We start from the raw sequence: 24,795 nt of genomic DNA on the forward strand, positions 1-24,795 counted from the left end.
GGGTATCGTTTCTATTCTGGAGTGCAACAGGAGGGGGGCAATCTAATGTCCCCAGGAAGGGCGTTACATAGCTGAGGGGCCACCACTGAGAAGGCCCTGTCTCTCGTCCCCACCAAACGTACTTGTGACGAAGGCGGGATTGAGAGCAGGGCCTCCCCAGACGATCAGGTTCATAAGGGAAGATGCGTTCCAACAGGTAAGTTGGGCCAGAACCATTTAGGGCAGTGGTTCTCAAACTTCCTAATGCCATGACCCCTTAATACGCTTCCTTATGTTATGGTGACCCCCAACCATAACATTAGTTCCATTGCTACTTCATAACTGTCATTTTGCTATTATGAATGATAATGTAAATATCTGATATGTAGGATGTATTTTCATACACTGGACCAAATTTGGCAGAAATACCCAATATGCCCAGATTTGAATACTGGTGGGATTGGGGGAGGGTATTGATTTTGTCCTGTGGGAGTTGTAATTGCTGTGATTTATAGTTCACCTATAATCAAAGAGCATTCTGAACTCCACCAACAATAGAATTGAATCAAACTTGGCACACAGAACTCCCATGACCAACAGAAAATACTGGAAGGGTTTGGTGGGCATTGACCTTGAGTTTTGGGAGTTGTAGTTCACCAACATCCACAGAGCACTGTGGACTCAAACAGTGATGGATCTGGACCAAACTTGGCACAAATTCTCAATATGCCCAAATGTAAATACTGGTGGAGCTTGGGGGAAATTGACCTTGACATTTGGGAGTTGTAGTTGCTGGGATTTATAGTTCACCTACAATCAAAGAGCATTCTGAACCCTACCAACGATTGAATTGGGCTAAGCTTCCCACATAGAACCTCCAGAGCCAACAGAAAATACTGTGTTTTCTGGTGGTCTTTGGTGACCCCTCTGACACCCTTTCGTGACCCCTCCAGGGGTCCCGACCCCCAGGTTGAGAAACACTGATTTAGGGCTTCTATTGAGTCCGCCAAAAGCGAGTTGCAAAATATCAAGTCCGCAAAAAAGCAAACCGCGAAGTAGCAATCGAACACTGTATGCCCCCTTTCCTCCTGTTTCTCTCTCTGGCACCAAATTTCATATTGTAACTGGAACATATCTCCTTTGTTAAGTGAGATATATTGGTGTATTCCCTCTAGAAAAGATGCAGTGTGCAAAAATGTTTCTGAGGTTGTTTTGCAAGTGTGTTCCTTGGCATTGTGAGCACAGCCTCAAGTCCTTAAATAGACATTTTGGAAGAGTTTGCTCTGTCTCAAGACTTATCTTCCCATAGAGTAGTCCGGTTGCATAGAAGCCGAATCAAAAGCGAGGGTATAATGTATTAATAACACGCCGGTCGCTGTCCAGCCAACACGGCACAAAAGAGCAGCTCCTCCACCTGATATAAATGGCTGCTCCGTGCAACGTCGGAGCCCAAGGGGATTGAAGGCCGTCAGATTCCTGTACTGAATGTCACCGCAACCTCAAAGCCCCGGCAACAGCCAGCCAGATGGTGCTCGCTGATACGAGCATCACTCCCGTGGAAATCCTTCCAACCAGAACCATGACCAGCCCAGGTGTTTGGTCCCCAGAGAGAGCTGCAGCAGAGCCGGAGAAAGGCTGCGTAGTGAAGGCTAGTGGAAAGCAGACTAAAAGAATGAACAGCTTGCTTGTGAGTCATTGTGCTGAATGCATCCCCGTCGTAGTCTCTGATTTGGAGGCCTATCAGTTGCTGAAGGGATGCATAGAAGCTTAAGCCAAGGAAAGCCATCTGATTGGAGATACAGGCAATGGGTTTGGAACATCTTGAGAAAATCACCATATATACTCGTGTATAAGTCATTGTGTCAAATGCATTCCAGTTGTAGTCTCTTCCTGATGTTCTTCCTCATGTTCAGATGGAATCTCCTTTCTTGTAGTTTGAAGCCATTGCTCCATTGCGTCCTAGTCTCCAGGGCAGCAGAAAAAAAGCTTGCTCCCTCCTCCCCTCACATATTTATACATGGCTATCATGTCTCCTCTCAGCCTTCTCTTTTGAAGACTAAACATTCCCAGCTCTTTAAGCCGCTCCTCATAGGGCTTGTTCTCCAGACCCTTGATCATTTGAGTTGCCCTCCGCTGGACACATTCCAGCTTGTCAATGTCTCTCTTCAATTGTGGTGCCCAGAATTGGACACAAAATTCCAGATGTGGTCTGACCAAGGCAGAATAGAGCACGGGGAGCATGACTTCCCTGGACCTAGACACTAGACTCCTATTGATGCAGGCCAAAACCCCATCGGCTTTTTTAGGTGCCGCATCACACTGTTTTGTATGCATGTATATTTGACATAGGCATCGAATTGTGCCTTCTTTGTAAGCCGCCCTGAGTCCCCCCTCGGGGGTGAGAAGGGCGGGGTAGAGTAATCGAAATAAAATAAATTAACAACCTGGCTGCCGCCCGTTGGATCATCTGAAATTTCCGGGCCGTTTTCAAGGGCAGCAACACGTAGAGTGCATTGCAGTAATCCAGTCTAGAGGTGATTAAGGTGTGGACCACCCTGGCCAGAAAGGAGGGGAGGGATGGGGCCTGTCTTATTTCCCTTGGAAGGGTGTTCCAGAGGTGGGGAGTCACCACCGAGAAGGCCCTCTCTCTCATCCCCACCAACCGCGCTTGAGATGGTAATGGGACCGAGAGGAGGGCCTCCACAGAAGATCTTAGAGCTCGTGCCGGTTCATAGAAGGAGATGCGATCACAGAGATAGGCGGGGCCCAAACCGTTTAGGGCAGTGGTTCTCAACCTTCCTAATGCCACGACCCCTTAGTACAGGTCCTCATGTTGTGGTGACCCCCAACCATAACATTATTTTCGTTCTACTTCATAACTGTAATTTTGCTACTGTTCTGAATTGTAATGTAAATATCTGAAATGCAGGATGTATTTTCAGTCACTGTACCAAATTTGGCACAGATACCCGATGCGCCCAAAATTTGAATACTGGTGGTGTTGGGGGTGATTGATTTTGTCATTTGGTAATGCTGGAGTTGCTGGGATTTATAGTTCACCTTAAATCAAAGAGCCTTCTGAACTCCATCATTGATGGTATTGAATCAAACATGGCACACAGAATTCCCATGACCAAGAGAAAATATTGGGAAGGTCTGGTGGACATTGACCTTGGGTTTTTGGATTTGTAGTTCACCTATATCCAGACTGTGGACTCAAGCAATGATGGATCTGGATCAAACTTGGCACAAATACTCCATATGCCCAAATGTGAACACTGGTAGTGTTTGGAGAAAATAGACCTTGCCATTTGGGAGTTGTAGTTGTTGGGATTTATAGTTCACCCACAATGAAATAGCATTCTAAACTCCACCAATGATAGAATTGGACCAAACCTTCCACACAGAACCCCCATGACCAACAGAAAATACTATGTTTTCTGATGGTCTTTGGCGACCCATCTGACACCCCCTCGTGACCCCCACAGGGGTCCCAACCCCCAGGTTGAGAAACACTGCAGTAAGGTGTCCTTCTGCCAGTGCTGATTGTGTTTAAGTGCAAGTCAAGGTCTTTAGGCACCTTGAAGACGGCCCGGAAGCTCCAACTGGTCCAACGTGCGGCAGCCATGATACTAACAGGAGCGGGACGCAGGGAGCATACAACTCCCCTGCTGTACCAGCTCCACTGGCTGCCGATCTGCTACCGGGCTCAATTCAAGGTGCTGGCATTGGCCTATAAAGCCCTAAACGGTTCCGGCCCAAGATACCTAACTAACCGCCTCTCGGCCTATGAGCCCACGAGGACTTTGAGATCTTCCGGAGAGGCCCTGCTCTCGATCCCGCCTGCGTCTCAGGCACGGCTGGCGGGGACGAGAGATAGGACCTTCTCGGCGGTGGCTCCTCGGCTGTGGAACACCCTTCCCGTAGACATCAGGTTAGCCCCCTCCCTGTTGATCTTCCGCAGGAAGCTGAAGACCTGGTTGTTTAAGAAGGCTTTTGAATAGAAGTGCAATGACTGGTGATTTGACCATAGGAATGGAACAACGGAAATGGTATCGGATTGTGAATTTGACGATGAGACGACTCGGAATGATCTTGCAGTAATTTGATGTTTTGATGATGTGATAACTATGTACTGTGGATTATTTTATATTATGTTGTATTCTGCACCTTTTTTCTATGTTGTACACCACAATGAGTCGCCAGTAGGCTCAGAATTGCGGTATATAAGCGTAGTAAATAAATAAATAAATAAATAAATAAATAAATAGGCACTGCACCCATTGTGCCAATCACCACTGGGACCACCTTGACCGGCTTGTGCCAGGGTCATAGAATCATAGAATCATAGAATCAAAGAGTTTGAAGAGACCTCATGGGCCATCCAGTCCAACCCCATTTTGCCAAGAAGCAGGACTACTGCATTCAAATCACCCCTGACAGATGGCCATCCAGCCTCTGTTTGAAAACTTCCAAAGAAGGAGCCTCCACCACACCCCAAGGCAGAGAGTTCCACTGCTGAACGGTTTGAGAAACACTGGTTTAGGGCTTTATCGGTCATGACCTGCATCTTGAATTTGGCTTGGCAACTTATCGGCAGCCAATGAAGCTGTTTTGATAGGGGTGTAGTGAGACAGAGAGCAATGCCTCCCCTGCAAGTCCTTGGAACAGCCTCTCTATGTGTCTATGGGACAGCTTTGCAGATTCCATCTTGTTCTGATCCACATCCAAACAAGCATCTCCAGACGCTTTCCCGCCTCACTCTTTTGCAGGCATAAAGGAAAACCTCATCTGCATTCAGTCTCGTTCCGTTGCAGACACAAATGAGGACCTCCATTCTCCTGCTTTGCATCCAAATCCCGTTTCCTCCTGATGCACATCCAAAGAGACATCCCCATCTCATTCGGCTGCAGCCAGTCATGCATAACTACATCCAATTAGAGCAGAACCAGAGAGAAAAATCTTGCCACTCAGCCCCGGAGGACACTGAAATCTCCAGCAAGAGAGGATCTCAGTCCAGGCCTTTCTCGACCCTTCCCTTCTCCACCACTTATTCAAATTGTCAACGTAGTAGAACAGCAGTGAGTCGCAGGTGCCGAACAGCAAATTGCAATAATACCCTTTTGATTAAATATTATTACATGGGGCTTCTGAAAACAGAAAGGAAAGGAAGGGAAACTCTAATACACTGTTTCTCAACCTTCCTGGTGTAGCCATCCCTCAATACAGTTCCTCATGTTGTGGTATTTTATTTATTGTGTCATCAGCAACCAGACATTTGTATTACGTTTTTAACAAAAACTAACAAACAAACAGACAAAACACAGAATTTGCAAGCTTGGTAGTTGATTAAATGCCTTTTGACCAATATCTTGACTAAAATGATCAAGGGTCTGAAGAACAAGCCCTATGAGGAGCGGCTTAAGGAGCTGGGCATGTTTAGCCTGAAGAAGAGAAGGCTGAGAGGAGATATGATAGCCATGTATAAATATGTGAGAGGAAGCCACAGGGAGGAGGGAGCAAGCTTGTTTTCTGCTTCCTTGGAGACTAGGACGCGGAACAATGGCTTCAAACTACAAGAGAGGAGATTCCATCTGAACATGAGGAAGAACTTCCTGACTGCGAGAGCCGTTCAGCAGTGGAACTCTCTGCCCCGGAGTGTGGTGGAGGCTCCTTCTTTGGAAACTTTTAAACAGAGGCTGGATGGCCATCTGTCAGGGGTGATTTGAATGCAATATTCCTGCTTCTTGGCAGCGGGTTGGACTGGATAGCCCATGAGGTCTCTTCCAACTCTTTGATTCTATGATTCTATGATCTGGCCACTTGGAGTGCCTCTGGTGTTGCCGCAAGAAGGTCCTCCATTGTGCATGTAGCAGGGCTCAGGTTGCATTGCAGCAGGTGGTCAGTGGTTTGCTCTTCTCCACACTCGCATGTCGTGGATTCCACTTTGTAGCCCCATTTCTTAAGATTGGCTCTGCATCTCGTGGTGCCAGAGCGCAGTGTGTTCACCGCCTTCCAAGTCGCCCAGTCTTCTGTGTGCCCAGGGGGGAGTCTCTCATTTGGTATCAGCCACTGATTGAGGTTCTGGGTTTGAGCCTGCCACTTTTGGACTCTCGCTTACTGGGGTGTTCCAGTGAGTGTCTCTGTAGATCTAAGAAAACTATGTCTTGATTTAAGTCGTTGACGTGCTGGCTGATACCCAAACAAGGGATGAGCTGGAGATGTCTCTGCCTTGGTCCTTTCACTATTGGCTGCTACTTCCCGGCGGATGTCAGGTGGTGCAATACCGGCTGAGCAGTGTAATTTCTCCAGTGGTGTGGGGCGCAGACACCCTGTGATAATGCGGCATGTCTCATTAAGAGCCACATCTACTGTTTTAGTGTAGTGAGATGTGTTCCACACTGGGCATGCATACTCAGCAGCAGAGTAGCATAGCGCAAGGGCAGATGTCTTCACTGTGTCTGGTTGTGATCCCCAGGTTGTGCCAGTCAGCTTTCGTATGATGTTGTTTCTAGCGCCCACTTTTTGCTTGATGTTCAGGCAGTGCTTCTTGTAGGTCAGAGCACGGTCCAAAGTGACTCCCAGGTATTTGGGTGCGCTGCAATGCTCCAGTGGGATTCCTTCCCAGGTAATCCTCAAAGCTCAGGATGCTTGTCTGTTCTTAAGGTGAAAGGCGCATGTCTGTGTTTTAGATGGATTAGGGATCAGTTGGTTTTCCCTGTAATATTTTTTTCCCTGTAAAAAATTTTTCCGAATCAAACAACCAGCACCCCTTACATCAAAAATGAGTTTTGAACCATTTTTTGATCAACCAAACCTAATGTGTAATTGTATAGTCCTCCTCCAATGCATGACACAGAGACAAAGGCTAGAATCCTCTGGATCAATAAGAGTGCACCTGCCAAAACAATAGTTGACCTACAAGTCAATATCTAGGAAACTTCCTCTGATTTAATTGGTCTACACTAGTTGCAACTAACAATGGGATTCAGGCCTAAGTTTCCACAGTTATGTTTAGAATATGGTGCTGTTAGTGCTCATTCCTCCCTTTTGGTATGCAGTTTTATAATTGGAGCTCTGCCCAAGGCAACATGGAACCCGCCACAGGAAGACACAGCGGGGTCCTCAGCAGGAAGATTAGATGCGCTCTTCCATGCATCCAGCAGACTGGTTTGCTGCTGAGCTCCCTTTCTCGGCCATATTCGGAAAGTTAATCAACTCACCTTGAACAAGAGCTACCTGATGTCCCATGGCAGATGCTCCGTGAATAAGTCATGACTTTACTTAACATGCATCAATGGGCTATTTTCTCAAGAGAAGGGAGAGTGTGGATATGCGATGTTGGAAGAATGCTTGCAGATACAGAGTCGGGAGCAGCAAAGAGCGGTTTCTTTGGGGTGAATACAGGGCAGCAATTACCATATATATTCATGTATAAGGCACCCTCACATATAAGTCGAGAGCAAGCTTTAGGACCAAAAGTATAGATTTTGTAGAATCTGGATAAGCCTTGACTCGTTTTGTGTTCTGGCTTTTGATGGGGGCCACAACCTGTGTTTTGGGAGCCTTCTGAAATTGGGAAGGCAGATATCTGTTTTCGCTATGGGGTGCCAAAAGATCAATTTTCTAGCAGTCCATTATGGTGGGGGGGCTTCCCAGGTTCCCCTCCCTGTCATTTTAGGCATTTAAGCTATTTGTACTCTAGAGGAGAGGTACTCAACTTCAGGAAGGTGCATGCTTTAAGAAGGCTACTTACCTGTTCATACTCTAGAGCAGTGTTTCTCAAACTTCCTAATGCCGTGACCCCTCAATACAGTTCCTCATGTTGTGGTGACCCCCGACTATAATATTATTTTCGTTGCTACTTCATAACTGTAATTTTGCTACTGTTATGAATCGTAACGTAAATATCTGATATGCAGGTTACAGTTTCATTCACTGGACTAAATTTGGCACAAATACCTGATACACCCAAATTTGAATATTGGTGGGGTTCGGGGGGGATTGATGTTGTCATTTGGGAGTTTTAGTTGCTGGGACTGATAGTTCACTTACCATCAAAGAGCATTCTGAACTCCACCAATGATGGAATTGAACTGATCTTGGCAAACAGAACTCCCATGATCAACAGAAAATACTGAAAGGGTTTGGTGGGCATTGAGCTTCAGTTTGGAAGCTGTAGTTCACCTATATCCAGAGAGCAGTATGGACTCAAACAATGATGGATCTGGACCAAACTTGGCACGAATACTCAATATGCCCAAATGTGAATACTGGTGGAGTTCGGAGAAACTAGAGCTTGACATTAGGGAGTTGTAATTGCTGGGATTTATAGCTCACCTCCAATCAAAGAGCATTCTGAACCTCACCTACAATAGAATTGGGTCAAACTTCCCACACAGAACCTCCATGACCAACAGAAAATATTGTGTTTTCTGATGGTCTTTGGAGACCCCTCTTATACCCCCTCGTGACCCCCCAAGGGGTCCTGACCCCCAGGATGAGAAACGCTGCTCTAGAGGATGCCTGACCACCGTCTCCCAAAGCATTTGCTCTATTCCGAAATCAAGAATGGAAAACAGAATGTTGGTGGGCAGGAAAAGAGATTTAAAGACGGGCTCTGGCAAAACCTTGGCATAGACTCTGAGAACTGGGAAGCCCTGGCCCTTGAGCGCTCCAGCTGGAGGTCAGCCGTGACCAGCAGTGCTGCAGAATTTGAGGAGGCACAAATGGAGGGCGAAAGGGAGAAGCGTGCCAAGAGGAAGGTGCGTCAAGCCAACCCCGACTGAGACCACCTTCCACCTGGAAACCAATGCCCTCACTGCGGAAGAAGATGCAGATCAGGAATTGGGCTCCACAATCACCCACCGACCCACTACACTTGGAGGACCATCATCCTCGGATGACAAGGGATCGCCTAAGTAAGTAAGTACTCTAGAGGAGAGGCATGCACAACAACTAGACTGTCCAACTCTGATTGAATTATTATTCTCAACTTCTTCAATGTACAAGTGCTTACGTATCCTTCAAATAATAATAGAGTAAAATAATAAATATAACAATAGAGTAAAATAATAAATGTAATAAAAATAATAGAGTAAAATAATGGAAATGTAATAATAACAACAGTAATAATAGAGTAAAATAATACATGTAATAATAATAATAAATAGAGTAAAATAATAAAAGTAATAAAAATAATAGAGTAAAATAATATAAATGTAACAACAACAACAACAACAGGGTAAAATGTAATGCAATATAATACTAATAATAATAATGCAATATTATAAATATATATTTTATATTGCATGTAATGTTACTAATAATATTACAATATAATGGTATAGTACAATATAGTAATATATAATACTGATATTGTACTATGCTAATAATATAATATATTGTATGTATATATTAGGGCTGGGCAACCACGGAAAAATTTGTTTCTAAACTCGATTCGTTTTTAGGGGGTTTTTGCGTTTCGATTTTTAAATTAATTCTGAAATTTTCCTTTAAAAATTTTCGATATTTACGAAATTTCGTAAATTACGAATCAATTACGAATCGATTTTGAAACAATTACGAATCGATTCGTTAATGGCGGGCGCGATCGCGCAATACGCTAAAAAAACCTCCAAATGGGACAGGAAGCTTCCCTCTCCCTCTGTTGTGGACTGTTGGTGTGATAATTTATTTTTTTTTCACTGAGAAAACAAACAACGACTATAAAACTTGCACCAGACATGCAGAAATAATAACGAAACAATTTTGAATCAATTACGAATCGATTTTGAAACAAATACGAAACAATTACGAAACGAATTGAAAAAAATCGTTTCATTTTTTAGTTGCTCCTGAATGGTTCAATATCGCTTTGTTATAAAAAAAAACCCGAATTAATAACGAATTACGAAATTAACGAACGAAACCGCCCAGCCCTAGTATATATATATCTTGTAAGCCACTTTGAGTCTCCTTTGGGGTGAGAAGGGTGGCATATAAATGCCATAAATAAATAAGTAAATAAATAAATGTAATAATAATAATAATAAAGTAAAATAATAAATGTAATAATAATAATAGAGTAATAGAATAAATGTAATAAAATAATAATAATAGAATAAAATAATGTAAATTTAATAATAATAATAATAAATAGAGCAAAATAATAATGATAATAATAATAATAACAATAACAACGAGTAAAATTATATATAACTTTGACTCGAATATCAGCCGAGGGGGCTTTTTCAGCCTAAATAAAGGGCTGGAAAAAGTCAGTTTATATGCGAGTATATATGGTATTTGAAGCTCAGACTTAGGGGATTCTCATTTCCTAAATACAAGCATGGAAATCTGAAAATTTCTGGTCATGGTTGGTGAGCAACCATGGCTTCCTGTTTCATCCAAAGAGAGGAAATACTGGCTTCTCCCAACCATAGCAAGTTATCAAGCCAGGATAAACTATAGACACAGAAAAATTGCTGCTGTCATGAATCAGAAACTTTGATTTCCTTCCTTCTCACAGAAAGGAGGGGCAAAGGGCTGTGTGTATATCACAATTGAGCATTGCATCGGAACTCAACCTTTGTCTTGACAAAAGCTTTTAGCCTGTCATTTCTCAACGCTGGCATGTTTACTTTGCCACATTGTGAGAGAGAATTGGAAGAGATTCTGTTTGCAATCGTATAAATCAGCCTCCGTGTAGGCAAATCAATATGCATGAATGAAGCATCTTTGTTGTAATATGATGCATTTTTAAAAGAATGCTGGAAAAGTGCTAGCGCTCCGTAGCAGGAACACAAGGTTTGCAAGTAAAAGGGTGCCAAGCTTCTGTCCTCAGCATTTCCAAATAAGGCTGCGTGTGAAATCTTCCAGCTAGAAATCCCCAAGAGATGCTTCCACTCAGCGAAGGCGAAGCAACAGAGGTGAACAAAGGCCATAACTTAATTATAGGGCCACAGTGAATGCTTGGCGTTGAGGCTCAGCCAAAGGGTTTTGCATTGTTGTTATGTGTCTTCAAGTCAGTCCCGATTTATGGAATCTTTGAGGTTGTCTTGACATGATTTGCCATTGCCTTCCTCTTAGGCTAAGAGTGAGACTTATCCAAGGTCAACCTGTGAGTTCCCATGGCTGATTCCAACCTTCTTAACACATGCACAGCTCTACATGTGGGGAATGAATCTTTGCACACTCTACATTTGGAGATGGAGACTATGTAAACTATATGTGATGGAGTCTAGGCAAAGTCTACAGATGTCTACTTGTGTCTATGCAAACTCTACATGTGGGGATGGAGTCTATGCAAACTCTATATGTGGAGATGGATTCTAGGTAAAGTCTACAGGTGTCTACTTATGTCCATGCAAGGTCTACATGTGGGGAATGAATCTATGCAAACTCTATATGTGGAGATGGAGTCTAGGCAAAGTCTACAGATGTCTACTTATGTCCATGCAAGGTCTACATGTGGGGAATGAATCTATGCAAACTCTACATGTGGAGATGGAAACAATGCAAACTCTAAATGTGGAGATGGAGTCTAGGCAAAGTCTACAGATGTCTACTCATGTCTATGTCTATGCAAGCTCTACATGTGGAGAATCAATCTCTGCAACTCTACATGTGGAGATGGAAACTATGCAAGCTCTACATGTAGAGATGGGGCCAATTCTTTATGTAGAGAGGGAATCTGGGCAAACTCTATATGTGGAGATGGAGTCCAGGCAAGTTCTACAGATGTCTACTTGTGTCTATGCAAGCTCTATATGTGGGGATGTCTATGCAAACTCTATATGTGGAGATGGAGTCTAGGCAAAATCTACAGATGTCCACTCATATCTATGCACGCTCTACATGTGGGGAATGAATCTCTGCAAACTCTACATGTGGCGATGGAGACTATGCAAGCTCTACATGTGGAGATGGGGCCAATGTAAACTCTTTATGTAGAGAGGGTATCTGAGCAAACTCTATATGTGGAGATGGAGTCTAGGCAAGTTCTACAGATGTCTACTTGTGTCTATGCAAGCTCTACATGTGGGAATGGAGTCTATGCAAATTCTATATGTGGAGATGGAGTCTAAGCAAAGTCTACAGATGTCTACTTATGTCTATGTAAACTCTACATGTGGGGAATCAATCTCTGCAAACTCTATATGTGGAGATGGAGTCTAGGCAAAATCTACAGATGTCTACTTATGTCCATGCAAGGTCTACATGTGGGGAATGAATCTATGCAAACTCTACATGTGGAGATGGAGACAATGGAAACTCTATATGTGCAGATGGAGTCTAGGCAAAGTCTACAGATGTCTACTTATGTCCAAGCAAGGTTTACATGTAGGTAATGAATCTATGCAAACTCTAGATGTGTAGATGGAGTCTAGGCAAAGTCTACAGATTTCTACTTATGTCCATGCAAAGTCTACATGTGGGGAATGAATCTCTGCAAAATCTACATGTGGAGATGGAGACTATGCAAACTATATGTGGAGATGGAGTCTAGGCAAAGTCTACAGATGTCTACTTATGTCCATGCAAGGTCTACATGTGGAGAATGAATCTCTGTGAACTCTACATGTGGAGATGGAGACTATGCAAACTCTATGGAGATGGAGTCTAGGAAAAGTCTACAGATGTCTACTTATGTCTATGCAAGCTCTACATGTGGGGAATGACTCTGTACAAACTCTACATATGGAGATGGAGACTATGCAAATACTATATGTGGAGATGGGGCCAAAGTAAACTCTTTATGTAGAGAGGGAATCTGGGCAAACTCTACATCTGGAGACGAAGTCTAGGCAAATTCTACAGATGTGTGCTTACATCTATGCAAGCTCTACATGTGGGGAATGAATCTATACAAACTCTACACGTTGAGATGGAGACTATGCAAAGTCTATATGTGGAGATGGGAACTATGTAAACTATATGTAGAAGGGGGTTTGGGCAAAGTCTACATTTGGAGATGGAGTCTATCCAAACTACATGTGAAGTTAAGAACTATTTAAACTCTACATATAGAGATGGAGTATAGGAAAAGTCTACAGATGTCTACATATGTCTATGTCTATGCAAGCTCTACATGTGGGGAATGAATGTCTGCAAACTCTATATGTGGAGATGGAGACTATGCAATCTCTACATGTGGAGATGGGGCCAATGTAAACTCTTTAGGTAGAGAGGGTATCTGAGCAAACTCTATTTGTGGAGATGGAGTCTAGGCAAGTTCTACAGATGTCTACTCATAACTATGCAAGCTCTATATGTGGGGAATGAGTCTACTTGGGGAGATGGAGACTATTTAAGCTCTACATGTGGCGATGGGACCAATGTAAACTCTATATATAGAAGGGAGTCTGGGCAAGCTCTACATTTGGAGATGGGAGTCTAGGCATATTTTACAGATGTCTGCTTGAGTTGATGCAAGCTCTACATGTGGGATGGAGTTTATGCAAACTCTATATGTGGACATGGAATCTGGGCAAAGTCTACAGATGTCTACTTGTGTCTATGCAATCTCTTCATGTGGGGAACGAGTCTATGCAAACTCTTGTGGAGATGGAGTCTGGGCAAAGTCTACAGGTGTCTACTTGTGTCTATGTAAGCTCTACATGTGGCGATGGAATCTATGCAAACTCTATATGTGGAGATGGAGATGGCAAAGTCTACAGATGTCTACTTATATCTATGCAATCTCATCATGTGGGGAATGAGTCTATGCAAACTCTATATGTGGAGATGGGACCTATGTAATCTCTATATGTAGCAAGGAAATCTGGGCAAACTCTATATGTGGAGATGGAGCCTAGGCAAATTCTACAGATGTCTACTTGTCTCTATGCAAGCTCTACTTGTGGGGATGGAGTCTTTGCAAGCTCTATTTGTGGAGATGGATTCTGGGCAAAGTCTACCGATGTCTACTTATGTCTATGCAAGCTCTACATGTGGGGATGGAGTCTAGGCAAAGTTTACAGATGTTTACTTGTGTCTATGAAAGCTCTGCATGTGGAGAATAAGTATATACAAACTCTACACAGGGAGATGTAGATTCAAACTCTGTATGTGGAGTTGGGGACTATGTAGACTCTATATGTAGAAGGGGGTTTGGCCAAAGTCTGTATTTGGAGATGGAGTCTATCCAAACTACACGTGAAGTTAAGACCTTTGCAAACTCTATAGGTAGAGAAGGAGCCTGGGCAAACTCTATATGTGGAGATGGAGTCTAGGCAAATTCTACAGGTGTCTACCTATGTCTATGCACTCTACATGTGGGGAATATCTATGCAAACTCTACATGTGGAGGTGGGCCTATGTAAACTATATATAGAAGGGAGTCTGGGCAAACTCTACATTTGGAGATGGAGTCTATGCAAACTCTATATATAGAGATGGGACCTATGTAAGCAAGCACTATATATAGAGAAGGGGTCTGGGCGAATTCTATATGTAGAGAGAGAGCCTGGGTAAATTCTAGGCAAAGTCTACAGCTGTCTACTTGTGTCTGTGCTAGATCTACATGTGGATACGGACTCTATGCAAACTCCATATGCGGAGATGGAGTCTCCACAAATTCCACTTTGGCCCATGTATCTGTGCCAGTCAACAGATCCATCTGGGACTTAGGCTCTTCACATTGGCGCTGGCAAGCATGCAACTCTGAGGCAGTTGGAAGCTCAAACAGCGTGGCACACGCAAACCATATCTGCCTTGCCAATGTCATGAATCTTTTTAAAACACAAACCATAATGGATGCAGTTTTTGGGATCTGAGTGAACATAGAATTTGAGTAACACAACATGGGGAAATGGAAAGGGTTTTGGCTAAATGAATATAGAGCAGCTTCCAAAGAAAATGTTGCTATTAGTTTGCGGCCAGAGGCAGCCCTAGGTAATTTTCAACAGTAAACAAACAGTATTTTGGTGCCCCCCCCCCCCCCCAACCAATCACTGATATATATTTTCTGTTCATTGTGGGAGTTCTGTGTGCCATATTTGGTTCAATTCCATCATTGGTGGAGTTCAGAATGCTCTTTGATTGTAGGTGAACTATACATCCCAGTAACTACAACTTGCATATGTCAAGGTCTATTTTCCCCCAAGAGCGCCTCAAGAGCGCCTCTGGACAAAATCAACTATACTACAAAGTAGGCTTGGGCGATCCAGTTTGTTAGTTTTGTTATTCGTTATTAATTCGTATTTAAATTAGCTTACGATCCAATATTGAGCCATGCAGGAATAGGGTGAGGAGAATTAAGAATCGAAACAATTTTTCCAATTTTCGTAATTATTTCGTAATTATTTCATAATTATTTCGTAATTATTTCCGTATGTCTGGTGCAAGTTTTACAATCTCGCATTTACCCCACTTCTGGTCCCTTTGCTCTGCTGCTTCCCTCCTCTTTCCTCATGCTTCTTCTTGCCTCACTCTGGGCTGCACTGGGCTTCCTTCCTTCCTTCCTTCCTTCCTTCCTTCCTTCCTTCCTTCCTTCTTTCCTTCCTTCTTTCCTTCCTTCCTTCCTTCCTTCCTTCCTTCCTTCCTTCCTTCTTTCCTTCCTTCCTTCCTTCTTTCCTTCCTTCCTTCCTTCCTTCCTTCCTTCCTTCCTTCTTTCCTTCCTTCTTTCCTTCCTTCCTTCCTTCCTTCCTTCCTTCCTTCCTTCCTTCCTTCCAGCTGGAAAATCCCACATTCCCCCCTCCCTCCTCTTTCTCCTGGCATCCTTCTTGCCCAAAATTTCTCATTACTTTATTTTTCATACCCTCACTCTATGCCACAGAAATGCGATGCCAGGTACAGCTGCTATTATATTATAGTATTGTGTATTATATTATATTATGATATTATATTATATATTATATTACTATATTATTATTATATTATATTATATATTATATATAATATAATAATATTATAATAATAATATAATATATAATATATAATATATAATATAATATAATATATTATAATAATATAATATACAATAATATAATATAATATAATATTATAATATTATAATAATATAATATAATATAGTTGTTTGTTTTATCACACCAACAGTAAAAAAAAAAATCAAAATATTTATTTCAGTCATTGACCAGCACAGGAAATAATGTCACATTTCCAGACAAACCTGGCATGTTTGGTACATTAAAAATATAAATATAACTACTAAAAACACAATATGGGTGAGGGAGCAGAAGGGGGAACAGGGTAAAAACATACAATGCCCAGATCCATCACCAAATTGTAGATTCTGGGAAGAAGATTACTGGACACACGGTTGACTTTTGGAACTAGTCATTCCCTGGCGGATTTTGTATGCTGCTGCACAGAACTTTGCAACACTGTAGGTTGTAGCTGAATTAGTATCTGCAAGTAGCAGGGGGGTATAAAATTGTCCTGAATGGCCTGGGTGCTTGTCTATCAGAGGTAAGATAAGCCTGGCATGGATATCCCTGTAGAACGGGCACTGAAGGAGCACATGTTCTATTGTTTCTACATGACCCGAGTCACAGGGGCAGAGTCTCTCTGGGAAAGGGATCTTCCGGTAGTGGCCTTCCAGTACAGCTGATGGGAGAGCGTGGCATCGGGCCAGGGTGAAAGCCCTTCGATGAATAGGAACCAACAGTCAACAACAGAGGGAGAGGGAAGCTTCAGAAGTTCCCCCTGTCCCATTTGGAGGTTTTTTTTTTTTAGCATATTGCACAATCGCGTCCGTTATTAACGAATCGATTCGTAATTTTACGAAATTTCATATATTTCGAAATTTTTAAAAGGAAAATTTCGGAATTATTTTAAAAAATGAAACGCGATGGACCCCTAAAAACGAAACGAGTTTAGAAACAAATTTTTCCGTTGTTACCCAAGCTTACTATACATCCCGGTAACTACAACTCGCATATGTCAAGGTCTATTTTCCCCCAAGAGCACCTCAAGAGCACCCCTGGACAAAATCAACTATACTGCAAAGGCTTACTCTGCATAATGGTTGAGCCGCCCCTGTTTGTGGCATGAGTTAAAAACAATTGGCCGGGGTCCTCCATGTTCTTGTCTTCTTCTCTAGCTGTGGAGCCATCATCCTGCAGAACGCTTCCATCTCCTGCTTCCTAGACTGCTTCCCCAAATGTTGACAAGGATGTAATCCCAGCCCCTTGGTCCCTGCCTTTTTCGAAAGAGGAGCAAACCAAACAGACAGAGGACTCGGCATCCTGGGAAATATAATCGGAGTGCTGCAGGATGCAAATCAACCATAAAAAGGGCATTTTTCTCCACCCAAGTATCCCGTAAGTAGATAGTTTAGGAGATTTATCATTTCACAAAGCCACAGCAGTCTCCTCTTCCCTTCAGGACACGAGCCAGGAAAATGTTTATTATCAGAGGAAGGCAGAAGCTGCAAGGCTGTAAAGAGCTATAACATAGTGGAGCCATCTGTTTATTGGTTTATGCTGGAAAGCTGGGCGGGAAGCCCGCTTGTGCGTCAAGGTGTAAGCACGGATTTGTTTGCCTGCTCTGTCTTAGTTAAGCTTCGGTTGTTTCGCCCTGTGTTTGTATATCGTCAAAGATAAGAGTGCAATTTCCCTCCCTTAAATCCAAGCAATTCGCTGGAGGATAAATATTCCCTGGAATTGCACTCCCAACCAATCGCATGGATAGCATCTCGAGCAGAGATGGAAATTGTTCCTTCTTTCATTCTTGCATATCAGGGCAAAGCATTTCCATAGTTTTCTACCTGCTGGGCAAGATTATGAGCTTTTGGGTGCATCTTCCAGGAGTTGTTTACAGATTGGGACATATGGGGAGTCGTGAAATTTCATTAAGGCCTTTTTATATGTGTTAGAATATACTCACCTGAATCATTGTGTTATTCCCTACTAGTGTGGACCCATTGGATAAATGGGACTCTGCTATGTGCTGAGTCAGTGTACAACGGGTGTTTCAGTGAGTCTATTCCAGCTGAGACAAAATGATAATATTCAAGTCAACATCTTTATGCACTGGAACCAATAGATAGATAGATAGATAGATAGATAGATAGATAGATAGTAGGCTTGGTTGATCCAGATCGTTAATTTCTAATATCATTATGAAATCGTAAATAAAATACCTTTAGAAGCAATATCAACACGTTTTGGTAACCCGGAAGTGTTTTTGCCATATCGAAGGCGTGTCCGCCATATTCCTTATTAGGGCTGGGCGGTTTCGTTTCGTAATTTCGTAATTCGTTAAAAATTCGTTAATTTTTTTTGTTACGAAGCGATAACGAACCATTCAGGAGCAACTAAAAAATGAAACGAATTTTTAAATTCGTTTCGTAATTGTTTCAAAATCGTTTCGAAATCATTTCAAAATCGTTTTGTTATTATTTCCACATGTCTCGTGCAAGTTTTATAGTTGTTGTTTGTTTTATCAGTGAAAAATATTATAAATATCACACCAACAGTCAACAACAGAGGGAGAGGGAAGCTTCAGAAGTTCCCCCTGTCCCATTTGGAGGTTTTTTAGCGTATTTCGCGGTCGCGTCCGCCATTAACGAATCGATTCGTAATTGTTTCGTATTGTTTTGTAATTTATGAAATTTCGTAAATATCGAACCTTTTTAAAGAAAAATTTCGGAATTCTTTTAAATATCGAAATGCAAAAAAACCCAAAAAACGAATCTAGTTTAGAAACAATTTTTTCCGTGGTTGCCCAGCCCTGATAGATAGATAGATAGATAGATAGATAGATAGATAGATAGATAGATAGATAGAAGGCTTGGTTGATCCAGCTTGTTAATTTCTAATATCATTATGAAATCGTAAATAAAATACCTTTAGAAGCAATATCAACGCGTTTTGGCAACCCGGAAGTGTTTTTGCCATATCGAAGGTGTGTCCGCCATCTTCCTTATGACTTCCGGAAGTGAATCGTAAATGCTGGGGGTGTGGCCTTCAGGAACAGCTGGTCTTACCCACGCCCACCTCCTTCCTCTTTGCATCGGCGGCTTCGCAAGGTGGGCTTTGCAAGGTGGGCGTGGCTACCTCCTTGGTGACAAGCGACGATGCGTAAGAGCTGGGTGTAGCCACGCCCACCTCGCAAAGCCCACCTCGCAAAGCCACCAATGCAAAGAGGAAGGAGGTGGGCGTGGGTAAGAACAGCTTTTCCTGAAGGCCACACCCCCAGCGATCTCCAAGGAGTGCTGTGCTTGGCCACGCCCACCTCTCCCTTCTGCATGACTGGCAGCTTGCCAGGAAGGGAAGGAAAGGTGAGAGATTTAAAAAGATATATAGATATATAGATAGATAGATAAATCTGAGTCTATGTACCATCAAGTTTCCTGTGGCTATATGGTTTGTTTGTTTTTGGGAGGGGGGGGGTTGGTCATGTCAGGAGCGACTTGAGAGACTGCAAGTCGCTTCTGGTGTGAGAAAATTGGCCATCTGCAATCATAAACTTTATTTATACCCCGCCACCATCTCCCCAAGGGAACTCAGAGCAACTTACCTGAGGCCAAGCCCTACAATATAGTACAGCAATGCAAATAAAAAAACATCCAATGACAATAAAATATAAACTAAAAATCTATATAAATAAAAATGTAATGTTCGTTTGTGGGATTAACAGAACTCAAATTTGACGAATTGACGCCAAATTTGGACACAAGACACCTATCCGGACAATGTATGTCCTTCACTCAAAAAAAAAAAACATGATTTTGTCATTTGGGAGTTGTAGTTGCTGGGATTTATAGTTCACCTACAATCAAAGAGCATTCTGAACCCCACCAAGATGGAATTGAACCAAACTTGGCACACAATTCTCCCATGACCAACAGAAAATACTGAAAGGGTTTGGTAGGCAGTGTCCTTTGCTTTTGGAGTTATAGTTCACCTACATTCAGAGATTACTGTGGACTCAAACAATGATGGATCTGGGCCAAACTTTACACGAATATTCAATATGCCCAAACGTGAACACAGCAACGCATGGCAGGGGACCGCTAGTATTTATATAACATCTTCTTTTCATACTTGCTAATGCACGTATGAAAAGAAGAATAAGAAGATAAATCTCGCAAATTTATTTGTATTTAGATACCAAGCTTCAACAAATAGTTGACCATCTCCTTTTTCTGGTTTTTTTTCCACTAGGTCTTCGACTTCATCCTGGTGAATTGAATAGTTTTACCCAATTATTGGCTGAAGACCTTCCCAGAAAGGTATGGGATGTCCACCATTCGGAGGTATTCTGATTTACTCCATCTGTTGTTAGTTCAGCCAATATGACCAGAACATCTGATCTGAGTCTTTTTAGTCATGGTTATGTTATTATTAGGAGCCCCCGGTGGCGCAGTGGGTTAAAGCACTGAGCTGCTGAGCTTGTTGATCGAAAGGTCGCAGGTTCGATTCCGGGGAGCGGCGTGAGCTTCCGCTGTCAGCCCTAGCTTCTGCCAACCTAGCAGTTCGAAAAGATGCAAATGTGAGTAGATCAATAGGTACCGCTCTGGCGGGAAGGTAACGGCGCTCCATGCCATCATGCCGGCCACATGACCTTGGAGGTGTCTAAGGACAACGCTGGCTCTTCGGCTTAGAAATGGAGATGAGCACCACACCCCAGAGTCAGACATGACTGGACTTAATGTCAGGGGACTACCTTTACCTTTACCTATGTTATTATTAGCAAAGGTTTGCAAACTTTGGACTCTCCAACTCTAGTGGGTCCTCATCATCCAGGTGCGACCATTTTCAATTGATTTTTGCTGAATGCTACAGCGGGGTTTTGAAATGGAAAATAAACCAAGCATGACAACGTTGACCCTGAATCTCCGCAGGGCTTGTGTGGGAGATCCGAAAAAACCGTCATCGGCAATGGTGCCATTTTAGTCACCGTGTGGCAGCTGTCCCACTCCGTGTTTCAAACCATATATGATTCATCATTCCATATGTTCCACTGATATTATTGTCCAAGGACAATCCCTGTTATGTTCCTCACAAATACACACACATTCTCCTATCAATAATCAATCAGTATTCATGATTTCCCCCTATTTGGTTGGGTATGCGTGTTTAAGGCATCTTTGCATTCTTCTTTCTCTCTTTAAATAAATGTGAATTTGGGTGCTAGACTTGAGCTCCTAAATCTGATGGATGACAAGTGGCTTTTTAACAAGTTCAACATCTTTATGAATGACTTAGATGAAGGGTTAGAAGGCAGGATCATCAAGTTTGCAGATGGCACCAAATTGGGAGGGATAGCCAATACTCCAGAGGACAGGAGCAGAATTCAAAACGATCTTGACGGATTAGAGAGATGGGCCAAAACTCACAAAATGAAGTTCAACAGGGACAAATGCAAGATACTCCACTTCGGCAGGAAAAACGAAATGCAAAGATACAGAATGGGGGGTGCCCGGCTCGAGAGTAGTACATGTGAAAAAGATCTTGGAGTCCTCGTGGACAACAAGTTAAACATGAGCCAACAATGTGATGTGGCGGCAAAAAACGCCAATGGGATTTTGGCTTGCATCAATAGGAGCATAGTGTCTAGATCCAGGGAAGTCATGCTACCCCTCTATTCTGCTTTGGTTAGACCACATCTGGAATATTGTGTCCAATTCTGGGCACCACAATTCAAGAGAGATATTGACAAGCTGGAATGTGTCCAGAGGAGGGCGACTAAAATGATCAAGGGTCTGGAGAACAAGCCCTATGAGGAGCAGCTTAAGGAGCTGGGCACGTTTAGCCTGAAAAAGAGAAGGCTGAGAGGAGATATGATAGCCATTAGGGCTGGGCGGTTTCGTTCGTTAATTTCGTAATTCGTTATTGATTCATATTTAAATTAGCTTACGATCCGATATTGAGCCATGCAGGAGCAACTACAAATCGAAATGATTTTTTCAATTTATTTCGTAATTGTTTCGTAATTGGTTCGAAATCGTTTCGAAATCATTTCGAAATCGTTTCGTTATTATTTCCGTATGTCTGATGCAAGTTTGATAGTTGTTGTTTGTTTTATCAGTGATAAAAAAATAAATTATCACACCAACAGTCAACAACAGAGGGAGAGGGAAGCTTCAGAAGTTCCCCCTGTCCCATTTGGAGGGTTTTTTAGCGTATTGCGCAATTGCGTCCACCATTAACGAATCAATTCGAAATTTACAAAATTTCGTAAATAACGAAATTTTTTAAAAGAAAAATTCGGAATTCTTTTAAAAAACGAAACGCAATGGACCCCCTAAAAACGAAACGAGTTTAGAAACAAATTTTTCCATTGTTACCCAGGCCTAATAGCCATGTATAAATATGTGAGAGGAAGCCACAGAGAGGAGGGAGCAAGCTTGTTTTCTGCTTCCTTGGAGACTAGGACGCGGAACAATGGCTTCAAACTACAAGAGAGGAGATTGCATCTGAACATGAGGAAGAACTTCCTGACTGTGAGAGCCGTTCAGCAGTGGAACTCTCTGCCCTGGAGTGTGGTGGAGGCTCCTTCTTTGGAAGCTTTTAAACAGAGGCTGGATGGCCATCTGTCAGGGGTGCTTTGAATGCAATATTCCTGCTTCTTGGCAGAATGGGGTTGGACTGGATGGCCCATGAGGTCTCTTCCAACTCTTTGATTCTATGATTCTATGATTCTATGATTCTTCAAACTACAAGAGAGGAGATTTCATCTGAACATGAAGAAGATCTTCCTGACTGTGAGAGCCGTTCAGCAGTGGAACTCTCTGGCCATCTGTCAGGGGTGATTTTTTTTTTTTAAATGATTTTTATTGTGAAAATTTTTATGTTACATAATAGAACGGAAAGGAGGGCAAAAAAAAAGACAGTGAGATAGAGTAAGAGTATGTGGGGAAGCGAAAGAGAAGAAAAAAAGAAAAAAAAAAAAAAGGAAAAGAGGGAAAGTCCTTTATCCCCTTCCCACCCTCTCCCTCCCCCTTCCTCCCTCCCCCCCCCCCCCCCCGATGTGATGAACTTCCCAAAGTCTTCAAAGCGAAACTGTTCCCTTCTGTTGGTTTTGTCCGTGTTTCTATGACTTTTCCGGCGCTGTCTCCGTCTATTGATTTTCTTCAGATGCTGGATATGTCTATTATCATAGTCATCTTTTTTTCTTTAATAAAGTCTTTGAAACCCTCCCAGTCTGTCCTTTTTGTTGAATTGTTCAGATGTTGGGATAAACAATCCATTTGTATTATGTCTAGTGTCTTTATAATCCACTCTTCTATTGTCGGGGTATCTTTTTGCTTCCACATTTTAGCTAACAGTATCCTAGCCGCTGTGCTAATCAGAAAGAAAACTTTTTCCTGGTTTTTATTAAATTTGGAGTAGGATATGCCTAATAGATACATTTCTGGGAGCTGTGGAAAATTTGTTTTTAAGATTTTTTGTGCTGCTAAGTGAATTTCTCTCCAGTATTTCTTAATTAAGAAAGGGGTGACAATTAAGAAATGTCAGGGGTGATTTGAATGCAATATTCCTGCTTCTTGGCAGAATGGGGTTGGACTGGATGGCCCATGAAGTCTCTTCCAACTCTATGATTCTATGATGCTCACCAAAATACAACCCCCAGGATTCCACAGCGATGGCGGTGACAGTGTCAAACTGCATTCATTCTGCAGAGTAGACGCAGCATAAGGTTGCACTGTCAGCTAACGTTCTTCAAATCTAGCATTCCTCTCCTATTCCCTCATTCTTTGCTCCCTGCCCTCCATTGTCTCTTTCCCAGCAAACGTGACCATTTCTGGCTGAGCCAAAAAAAAAGAAAAAATCATGTACACCGGACATGTCTCCGCAAACGCCAGCTCTTCTCATCTGTCTCCAGACAAGCCCCGTTGCTTATGTTTGCTAAAAGGCAACTGACAGGCCTCAGCGTTTGGAGAAGTTGTGCGGAGCTGTCAGGATGTGCCTTGCAACGCAATGTCCTGGGGTGTGATTATTTATTCATTCCAAGTCAAGCAAAAGGCCTAGGTAGGTGAGGGAGGTGAAGGCTTGTTGTCGAGCCAAACAACCCACCTTGGAGAAGGAGGAGCGGCTAATGCAGTGGAAAAGAAGAAGGCTATCTGTAATCCAACGTTGACCCCAAATTGCTAAGCTGGCATGGATTTTAAGGGAAAAAATGGAGATTTTTGAGGCAGATTGGACTTTTTGAGCAATGAGAAATCTAATGATGTAGCAATCTATGGCTATATGGATACCAGAACAGACAAGCATCCCAAGCTCTGAGGATTACCTGGGAAGGAATCCCACTGGAGCATTGCAATGCACCCAAATACCTGGGAGTCACTTTGGACCGTGCTCTGACCTACAAGAAGCACTGTCTGAACATCAAACAAAAAGTGGGCGCTAGAAACAACATCATACGAAAGCTGACTGGCACAACCTGGGGATCACAACCAGGCACAGTGAAGACATCTGCCCTTGCGCTGTGCTACTCTGCTGCTGAGTATGCATGCCCAGTGTGGAACACATCTCACCACACTAAAACAGTAGATGTGGCTCTTAATGAGACATGCCGCATTATCACAGGGTGTCTGCGCCCTACACCACTAGAGAAATTACACCGCTTAGCCGGTATTGCACCACCTGACATCCGCCGGGAAGTAGCAGCCAATAGTGAAAGGACCAAGGCAGAGACATCTCCAGCTCATCCCCTGTTTGGGTATCAGCCAGCACGTCAACGACTTAAATCAAGACATAGTTTTCTTAGATCTACAGAGACACTCGCTGGAACACCCCAGCAAGCGAGACTCCAAAAGTGGCAGGCCCAAACCCAGCACCTCAATTCATGGGTGATACCAGATGAGAGACTCCCCCCTGGGCACTCAGAAGACTGGGCAAC

The 24,795-nt window shown here is 42.8% G+C and overlaps 1 protein-coding gene across 3 annotated transcripts in view; it reads left to right on the plus strand.

Moving 5' to 3' along the window:
* LINGO1 (leucine rich repeat and Ig domain containing 1) overlaps window positions 1–24,795 on the plus strand; it is an 879,967-nt gene that overhangs the window by 370,572 nt on the left and 484,600 nt on the right. For 2 of the 3 annotated variants that reach the window (XM_067471268.1, XM_067471266.1), the window contains one exon: window positions 20,115–20,206. The gene's annotated coding sequence lies outside the window, so the exon portion shown is untranslated. The remainder of the gene's footprint in view (window positions 1–20,114; window positions 20,207–24,795) is intronic. The other variant, XM_067471267.1, reaches the window with a different exon arrangement.

Source organism: Anolis sagrei, chromosome 9, assembly GCF_037176765.1.
Source record: "Anolis sagrei isolate rAnoSag1 chromosome 9, rAnoSag1.mat, whole genome shotgun sequence".
In the NCBI taxonomy this organism is placed as follows: domain Eukaryota; kingdom Metazoa; phylum Chordata; class Lepidosauria; order Squamata; family Dactyloidae; genus Anolis; species Anolis sagrei.